A 9265-nucleotide genomic window follows, 5' to 3' on the forward strand; every position below is an offset into this window, starting at 1 on the left:
CAACCCCAGAGTCGGCCACGACTAGACCTAAGGGTCAGGGGTCCCTTTACCTTTAGGATTGGAAACATTTTTTTAATGACCTTTCGGTTCTGTCGCTGCTTAATGCATTGATTGCTGGTGTTGCTGTTTGTGGGTTTTTTGCTTGTTTTTTTCCTGTTTTTCTGTTCCTTTTAGTTTGATAGTGTGTTTTCATTACTGGGTTATTATTGGAATAAATAAGAAAAATATCCTAGCAAATGCTTTGCATGGCATCGATTCAGGAGGAGTATTTTTGGAAGGCATTTGGAAGTGGACATTCTACTCAACACAGGGGAACTAGGTTTTGGGCAGCCCATGATTGCTATTAGGATTGCCCATACAATTCCTACTGTTCCTCACAGCTGTGGTAAGTACAATGAACTTTCTCTTTTAAAAGCAAATACAATAATTTATGAAAGAAAGATGCATTTCCATTGAAATCTCTCGGTTCCTGCTCAAACTACTGTATCTTCCAGTTTACATTAGAGTGTTATCATTATTCTCTCTGATAGCAAATTTAGTGGCCTACTGTCAACTAATAAGGCAGTCAAATGTGACAATCCCAAAATGAGCTAGGAGCTTCTTCACACTTGGGAAACTCCCCAAGTATGCAAGAAACAAAAAGTGAGACAAAAAGACCCAAACATCTTTTCAACAAGAGTTGCACAGAACAATCCTTAGTTAAATACCCAGAGAGCAATGAAATTCAAAAAAAGAAAGAAATGGCTCGGACTAACTTCCTCTGGCAGTTAAACAATGTGGACATGAGGAGAGCAAATTGGTTACAGAGGGGTTAATTTCATTCATTCTTCAACAAGGAAAGTAGGAACTCTTCCAGACAGCTCAGTGAGGGAAAAGGATAATCCTCACCCCTGCAGTGTACTGACCAGGTTAGGTTGCTTATAGTTATGGCTGAATTTGTCAATTTTGGTTTTTCTCGGTTTCCAGTGTTCAGTTCAGTTTACTCTATTCTTTTAACAAAGCCTGCATGAAAATTCAGCCACATTTTCATGTGTATTTCTCCTAATATATGTATATTTGTGCCTAGTATATGCATTTTTCCTATAATGCATTGCTGTATTTTCAAACATATACACATTTTTGCATACACAATGTACACGTATTTGTGTGCGTTCTTTGGTTGGAGAACTGTATCACCCAATCCAGGGAAGTGCACATTTTGAAGACAAACTCACATTTTGCTTTTTTCATTAGGGAAGGGCAAATTTTCATTAAAATAGAAACCAAACACACTTTTCTGCAGTTTGAGTACACTGCAGTGATGAGGTGGCAAGCTAGGGGCTGGGGCATAGCTGTACTCTACTTCTGACACTGAGTGGCCAAATGTTTGCTCACAGGAACACTTTGGGAGTGTAATGCACACACCACTGTAACGATGGGCATTTTCCTAGTTTTATAGAATTACAGCATAGAATTCCTCTGCGTCAGCTCAGCATCCCACAACCAGTGGGAACTGAAACCTTTCAGCAGCCCACATCTTGTGACTCTATCATCAAACTATTGCTCCTCTGGATTTCTGCATGGATCTGAAGCCATTCAGAATAGATGATGAAGCATCCTTTATTTCTTCCGACGCCTGCATGCCATGTGCTGGCTGAAAGAGAAGCTCCTCTTCCCTCCTTCTTTTTAATGCCAGAAGGAATATCAAGTCATAAGTTGATCACACACACAAGAGGAAGCTCTTTTTCACACCTCACCTAGTGGACACGCAGAAATAATTGCCAGGAGATGGTGAGAAGGTAGATAATATTTCTAGATTATTATTCTTTTTAAGAGGTAACATTCACAGGAAGCTGCTTCAGACCAAGGTTGAATTGTTGCCTAGACCAGTATTGTCTACTCCGGGGACAAGCAACCTGGGGTAGGCAGCATGGCCAATGGCTGGGCATAGTAGGGCAGGTCAGACACTCAGGAGCTACTCTGGTTGGCAGCTGTTATTCAGCGTCTCAGACAGAGGTCTTTCCTATTGCCTGCTACCTAAGATGACCACAGTGCCTAGAGATGGGCAGTCAGGTCATGTACCCATAGCAGTGACCAGAGGAGGAATGACCGCTGGGAGGAGTGCAGAAAGAAGAGACTCCATGGTGCATCTGCAGCAGCACAATCAGATGCCTTCATCTGCCCCAGCTGCAACAAAACATGTCCCTCCTGCATCCGTCTTTACAACCACAGTAGGCACTGTAACCTTCCAATAGTTTGACTTCATCCTTCGTTGTCTCCCAGGACAGATGGATGCCAACAGCTACCTAAGATCAGTTTTCTTAAAACTGGAGAGCCAGGAAATGGACACCGAGCCTTTTGCAAGCAAATATATAAACTCTGAGTCTTTGTCAGATACGAACAGGGCCGGATTTAGGTTTGATGAGGCCCTAAGCTACTGAAGGTAATGGGGCCCTTTATATGTCCAGCTGTCCTTTGTCAACAACAAATTGTTGCTATTTTTTGTGTTGAATATGTGCTATATGGTAATTTATGGACCTAATAGGTATCTAAAGCCATTTGCACATAACAAAAGGCACATAGCAGGCCATTATTTACATCATAGGAGCCTACACAACACAAAACACTGTTGCTGTATGTAGGTTTTATTTTATTTGTTTTTTATCTTATATTTTGGAAATGCACATCCAGGTTTTTTTCCTTTAAATTTTTTTTGGGCCCCCAAGAGAGTGGGGCCCTAAGCCATAGCTTGTTTAGCTTATACGTAAATCCGGCACTGGCTGGGAAACAACACAAAGGCAAGGATTCAGTCCATACAAATGTTTCTCTCTCTTTCTCTATTCATCTTGGCCAATGTCTGAGACAGGGCAGGGAGCTCGGTGGTCTGACTCAGTCCTTAAGTAACACAGCATTATGAAACTGCTCATTCCGTCACTAACGGGGTTAAAACAGTGAACATTTTTCAGATCTCATGCTTGTTGCTGGCTGTGCCTCTGTTTGAAAAAAGCAAACAAAGAAGCTGAGAGGAAGCACATAATTTGGATCAGGACCACAGTGCAGTGCAGTGGCTCCTTCCCACTGTGCCGTGGCCTCAATTCATATCAGGGGGTGTCTGTGGCAGGCTGCAACCACGTGATTCAAAAAATGTTCAAACACATTTAATTATACAATCAATGGGTGCCTGGAATCAAAACTATTACTTGCCTACCAAAATGCTCAATGAGGAAATCTTGTAAAAAAAATAGGTTCTTATTGTTTCTAGGCTATAAAATCAGATTATAAACTGACAATAAAGCATGAGAATCTCTCAGAATGAGACAGTACTCCCCCCCGCTTCTAATTCATCAACCAGCACACAATCCCACCAGTTTACATCAAATCCCGTTTTGGATCTAGTCCACCATCTTAAAAAGCGATATGAAAGAAATCCAATTCATATTTCCCAGAGACCCTGAAGTTTCCACCATGCATTTGCTTTTTAGTCAAGTGACTTTTCATTAGTCCTTTCCAAAAACAAGCTAAAGTGTTGTTCGAGACTACAGTAAGATTTCTTGTTAAGCAACAGTATTTATCTTTCTGACAGATGTATCTTTGAAGGATGCACATATCCACTATCAATGCCACTTATTGTCTACTCAAAAGTAAAACTCATTATGTTAAAATGGGGTTTAATCCCTGGCCAGTGAATATAGGAGTTTGCAGTCTCAGTTGTTCTTGATCTGTCTTTCTCTTCTGCTTGGATTGACCAGTTCTGAGGGGGAGGCGGTATCTCTGATCATATGTGCTTTTTAATCCTTTGTTAAGTTTTGCCAGCTAAATCCAAACCTATCCCTAACCTTTTCAGGCTTCTTCAGTCTTCACTCTGTTCCGGTTAACCTTCTGCTTCTCCAGCTAATTCTGCAGCCAGGAGGAGGTGTGACTCCCACGTTACAAGTCTAGCTGTGCTGTTGACTCATGCTCTGCACTCAAAACAGCCATATGCTTTTTAAGAGGAAGGCTTATACAATGCAGCCACGCAAGGTCTCCCAGAGCACACACTCTTACAAGAGCTGTGAGGTTTCTGCTTGTTCTCCCCATTAATTGAAACTGGCGATGATGCAGTTTGGCACAGCAGACGCACACGGTTATGTAAGCCTGTACTACAGTCCAAAAATATACATCAGGAAGAGTCACCTGTACACTTCACAGGGCTGTACCAGGCAACAGAGTAATCAAGCTGGCGGAAGCAAAAGTGGATGCCCTCCTTCTCATCCACATTCATGTCCCCAGCTGAGATTTAGGGAGCAATCCTGTAGCAAGATCCACTGGGATGAGTGGGTTAGCATCCAGTGGATCCCTGGTTGAGTCGGGAAGTTTCTGGTGCAGCCGAGCTGTGCTGCCTTAAGTCTTGCATCCTCAGCTCAACCAGAAATACACAGGCGAATCTACCTCCTCAGCTGGGACCCAGCCAGCTGAGCTGAACCTGGTAGGTTTTAATCCTGTCTGAACCTTGAAAAAAGGGTGTGGTGGGGTTGGGCCTAGATGGAAGGGAACTGGATCCTAAACCCATTCAACTTGGTCACATGACCTGGCAATCAAGTGCAAATTAAGGGTGGTGTCACTCAAACAAATAAAGGCTTGTCTTCCCTCTGCAAGGCTTAGGGTTTGGACTTGAACAGCATTTGGATTTGGTGAAACTTTATGTCAGCTTAATTTACGCCAGTTTCTTGCGTGCAGAATTGCTCCCTAAAAATGCCTGAGTTGTATGAATCCTGTCCCAGGGATCTGAGTGATGGAAAGCAGGTTGGGGAATTCCTTAGCAATGCAATAATGAGTCAATATGAGTTGCAGCATAACTCAGGGTGCTATAGCCTCGAGCTGCTAATGAGTTGCTTTGTGAATGGTGCCAGTTCTGATGCTCCAAACACAAGATACTTAGGGGAAGCTCCAGTTGTGAGGAGATGGGCCAGCCTAATTATACAGAAGCAGATGACCTCTGAATGCCAAATGCTGGAGACAGACAAGAGACAATCTTGCCTTTGCACCTTGCTAGAGACAAGCCACCAGAGTTGTCAAAATGGCTACTCTTGGTCACTCCAGCAAGTCAATTCCCAAGTTCCTCTGAGACGAAATCAAACACAAGGTGCAGCTAAGGTCACTTCCAGGTGGCCTGTTTATGGAGCATTCGTTCTCATTTGTTTGTGGGGAGGTTATAGCCTCAATCAATCACTTTCCTGTCCCTTTCCTTTGGGGAGGAAGTGGGTGCAAGAGCACCACACCAACTTTCTTTGCAGAACCTGAACTAGCTGGCATGTGATTGAATCCCACTCAAAAGAAGCAGCCATCTGGAAGTGCCCTAATGCTCAAATTACATGGAAGAAGTAAAGCGAGAGAGAGAGGCTTTTATTTCTTCAATACTTTTGTATGTAAAAGGAAGCATTTTTGAAGATGGAAAGAGAGTTCTGAACTTGCAGTGAGCTTCTTGGTTTTCATTTCCGTTGATTATAAAACTGATGGTATCCTTTTCTCATGTGACTAACCCATAAAGGCCAAATGCTATTATTGGATCTCCTGTAGGTTTTCCTGTGGATAAATAAATGCAAATCTTGGGGGCTGTGATTCAGGTTGGGGCTCTGGCATAGAAGGGGTGGTAGTTAAAGCTTTCACCTAGAGCCATTTTTTCTAACCCATTCCCCGCCCCCATGAGAGGATGGTGGCCATTTTGGCTGCTGTGATCTTGCACAATTTCACGCTGCACTTTTGTCTTTCCTGTGGCTCCCCAAAATGCACGTTTTTGGGTGCTGTGCCACAAAAGTGTTTTTCTTCCCAGGTCTGCGATCTCATGCTGGTCACGTGAGTTGTATGGGAGTGCGTCCCTTGAAGATGGTGTCCCGGATTTTCATTGTGACGTGTTGGTGGATATACTTTACTGTCCTGGAACTATTTGCTTCCTGGATCAAAACATGCAAATATTGAATAGGTTTGACTACCTGTATGTCTGGCTCCACAGGGAAATAACAGTGCAGGGTGATGGTAGGCAGAGCACAATTGAGATTTATTTAAGATAAATTTGTTGGGGAGTTAAACCAACCCTCCTGATCTGTTGCAGCCCCAATCCAAACTGGGGTGGGGTGAATACAGTTCTATTTTCCATTAGAACAACAACAACTACTGCAGGAGACCTGATCACAGAACCCTTCTTGCCACATCTTGCTTCTCCCTGTTTCTTTTCAAGGTTTTTCTCAATACCTCCTGCAGAAAATGATAAGCTCCCAAATGAATTTCAGATCTACCAAAAAGAGAATACATGTACTTCTTCTGGCCAGATTCTGAGTGTTGATTGGGGATGTGTGATTGGGAGTGGAAAGGCAACAGGCAGCAGGAATAATTAATTTTCCCCTTATTGCCAATTCCCAACTCCAAATCCTGCCCTCCTGCAACTTCCTCACAGTTGTGAGGAACCTTTGGCCCTCCGGATGTTGCTGAACTACAACTCCCATCAGCCCTAGCAAGCATGGCCAAAGGGCAGGGACAATGGGGTTGTAGTTCAGCAAGATCTGAAGGACCAAATGTCCCCCACACCTGTTGTAGGGTTTAAAATATGTGCTTGAATACTCTCAGTTCATGCTGGCCATCCCTCAGAATCTCATGCAAAATGGGCAGGGGGGTTGCAGAAAAAACAGGGCAGTTCCTTGCCTGTACTTAGAAAATTGCTTCTGAGTTTGGGTCTTTGTGAAATGCGTATGCATAGCCAGGTAATCCAAGCATATTTCGATAAACTGCAATGCTAGTCACACATCGTAGCATGGGGATGATGGGGCCAGCCATGAATTCAAATACAGTGGTACCTCTGGATGCAAATGGGATCCATTCCTGAGCCCCGTTTGCACCCTGAAGCGAACGCAATCCGCGCCTGCACGCGTCACAATTCGCTGCTTCCGTGCATGTGCGTGACGTCATTTTGAGCATCTGTGCATGTGCGAGTGGCAAAACCCAGAAGTAACGCGCTCCATTACTTCTGGATTGCTGCAGAGCATAACCTGAAAACACTCAACCTGGAGCAAATCTAACCTGAGGTATGACTGTAAAATATTTCAGGTAAGTGAGATAACAGTAATACACAGAGGGTGGAATTGTGCTATGTTGGGCCTCACGTATTCCAGGCATTGCATATGCAAATTCTTTGTACAATGTAGGTAATTCCCTGCAAAGGAGACATTAGGTAAGACTTAGACGTCTCTCTTTTTTAAAAAAAGAAAGAAAGAAAAAAAGAAAAACACTTTCAGTGGTACTGAGTCACCATGGCTGAGAATTCTCAGGAAAGCAAACCAAAATGTTGACCTGAGGTTCTCTGAAATGTTCCTTATGGCACCCTTCCCAAAAGGAGATTGAGCCAAACAGCTGCTGATATGGAAACCAACTGTTTGAACTGCAGTGCACTTACATATGTTAATCGCGTCAAGCACGCCTTGCAAACGTGATGCAGGAAATGACTAAACGTTTAGTGCTTGTTATTTAGCAGTATTCCTGGAGACACGTAGGTGGTGTGGACAGCACGGTATGTGCATTAAAGTGCAATTTAGGTCAATGATTCGTTGAAAGGTCCAGCCTTAACTTTATCCAATTTCCCCCCCAGCAATGAACTACGAAGATCACCTTCAAGAAAGTTTTACAGTGATACCTCGGTTTTCTAACGTAACCCGTTGTGGAAGACCGTTCGAGTTCCGAAACGTTAAAAAACCGAAACCTCAATAGCTGACAGCTACGCCTCCGGATCTTGCACTCAACGGAAGCCGCATAGCTAGTTCGACTTCCGATGCTTGTTTGAAAACGGAAGCATTTACTTCCGGATTTTTGGCGTTCGAAAACAAAAACATTTGACTTCCGAGACATTTGAAAACAAAGGTACCACTGTATTTCCTCAAGAAGTGCAAATGAAAACAAGTTAAAAACCGGAACGCATCACACAGCACAAAGTCTCTCGTCACTCGGTTCCATACAGTTTCCTTTTTTTCATTGATATCTTTGTAACAAAAACTGTGTACAGTGGTACCTCGGGTTACATATGCTTCAGGTTACATACGCTTTAGGTTACAGACTCCGCTAACCCAGAAATAGTGCTTCAGGTTAAGAACTTTGCTTCAGGATGAGAACAGAAATCGTGCTCCGGCAGCGCGGCGGCAGCAGGAGGCCCCATTAGCTAAAGTGGTGCTTCAGGTTAAGAACAATTTCAGGTTAAGAACAGACCTCCGGAATGAATTAAGTACTTAACCTGAGGTACCACTGTATAAGGATTATGTAGTATTGCAAAGCTACCCTTTTGTATAAAGTAGATTTTTTAATTTGTAAAAAGAACAATTGCTGGGATAGCTCAATTGGTAGAGCGTGAGATTCTTAATCTCAGGATCACACGTTTGAGCCCCATGTGGGGCAAAAGATTCCGGCATTGCAGGGGAATGGACTAGATATCCCTCATGGTCCTTCCAGCTCTTTAAGTCTATAAGATAATACAGTGGTACCTCAGGTTAAGAACCTAATTTGTTCTGGAGGTCCATTCTTAACCTGAAACTGTTCTTAACCTGAAGCACCACTTTAACTAATGGGGCCTCCTGCTGCCGCCACACCGCCATCGTGCGATTCCTGTTCTCATCCTGAAGCAAAGTTCTTAACCCAAGGTACTATTTCTGGGTTAGCGGAGCCTGTAACCTGAAGCGTCTGTAACCTGAAGCGTCTGCAACCCGAGGTACCACTGTACTCATATTCTATGAAATGCAGCAGTTAAAATATGGTTACCTTCAGGAACGCCTTACCCACTATACCCCTGCCAGATCACTTTGAGCCTTGGGAAAGACACTCTTGAAGTACTGCTCTTGAAGTTTGTCTTAGGTCTATTAAAAACAGGGTCTTTAGTGTGGTTGCACCTCCCCTTTGGGATGCTGTTCCAATGAACATCAGATAAGCACCTATGGTCCTGGCATTTAGGTGCTTGTTTAAAACACACCTGTTCACCCAGACTCTCCCTGAAGGGTGATATATAAATCTGATCTACAGATTTCTGATGCGTTTTGCATTTGTTTTACGGTTGTAATTCATTCCTGATTCTATACTGTTAACAGCCATGATATCGTCTCTTAATGTTGGCTGGGCAGGAAATTTTGCAAATTAATAAAACCAGCAAATAATAAATCTGGTGGCAGAAAGAACAACTCTGAAGCGACTTGAACAACTTTCCAGAGGAAGGTAGGCTTACAGGGGTGGCCGTAGGGAGAGTCAAGGGATAATAAAACCACAGAGATGAAATAGCCTG

This window comes from Podarcis raffonei, chromosome 2 (assembly GCF_027172205.1).
Source record: "Podarcis raffonei isolate rPodRaf1 chromosome 2, rPodRaf1.pri, whole genome shotgun sequence".
NCBI classification, from domain to species: Eukaryota; Metazoa; Chordata; class Lepidosauria; order Squamata; family Lacertidae; genus Podarcis; species Podarcis raffonei.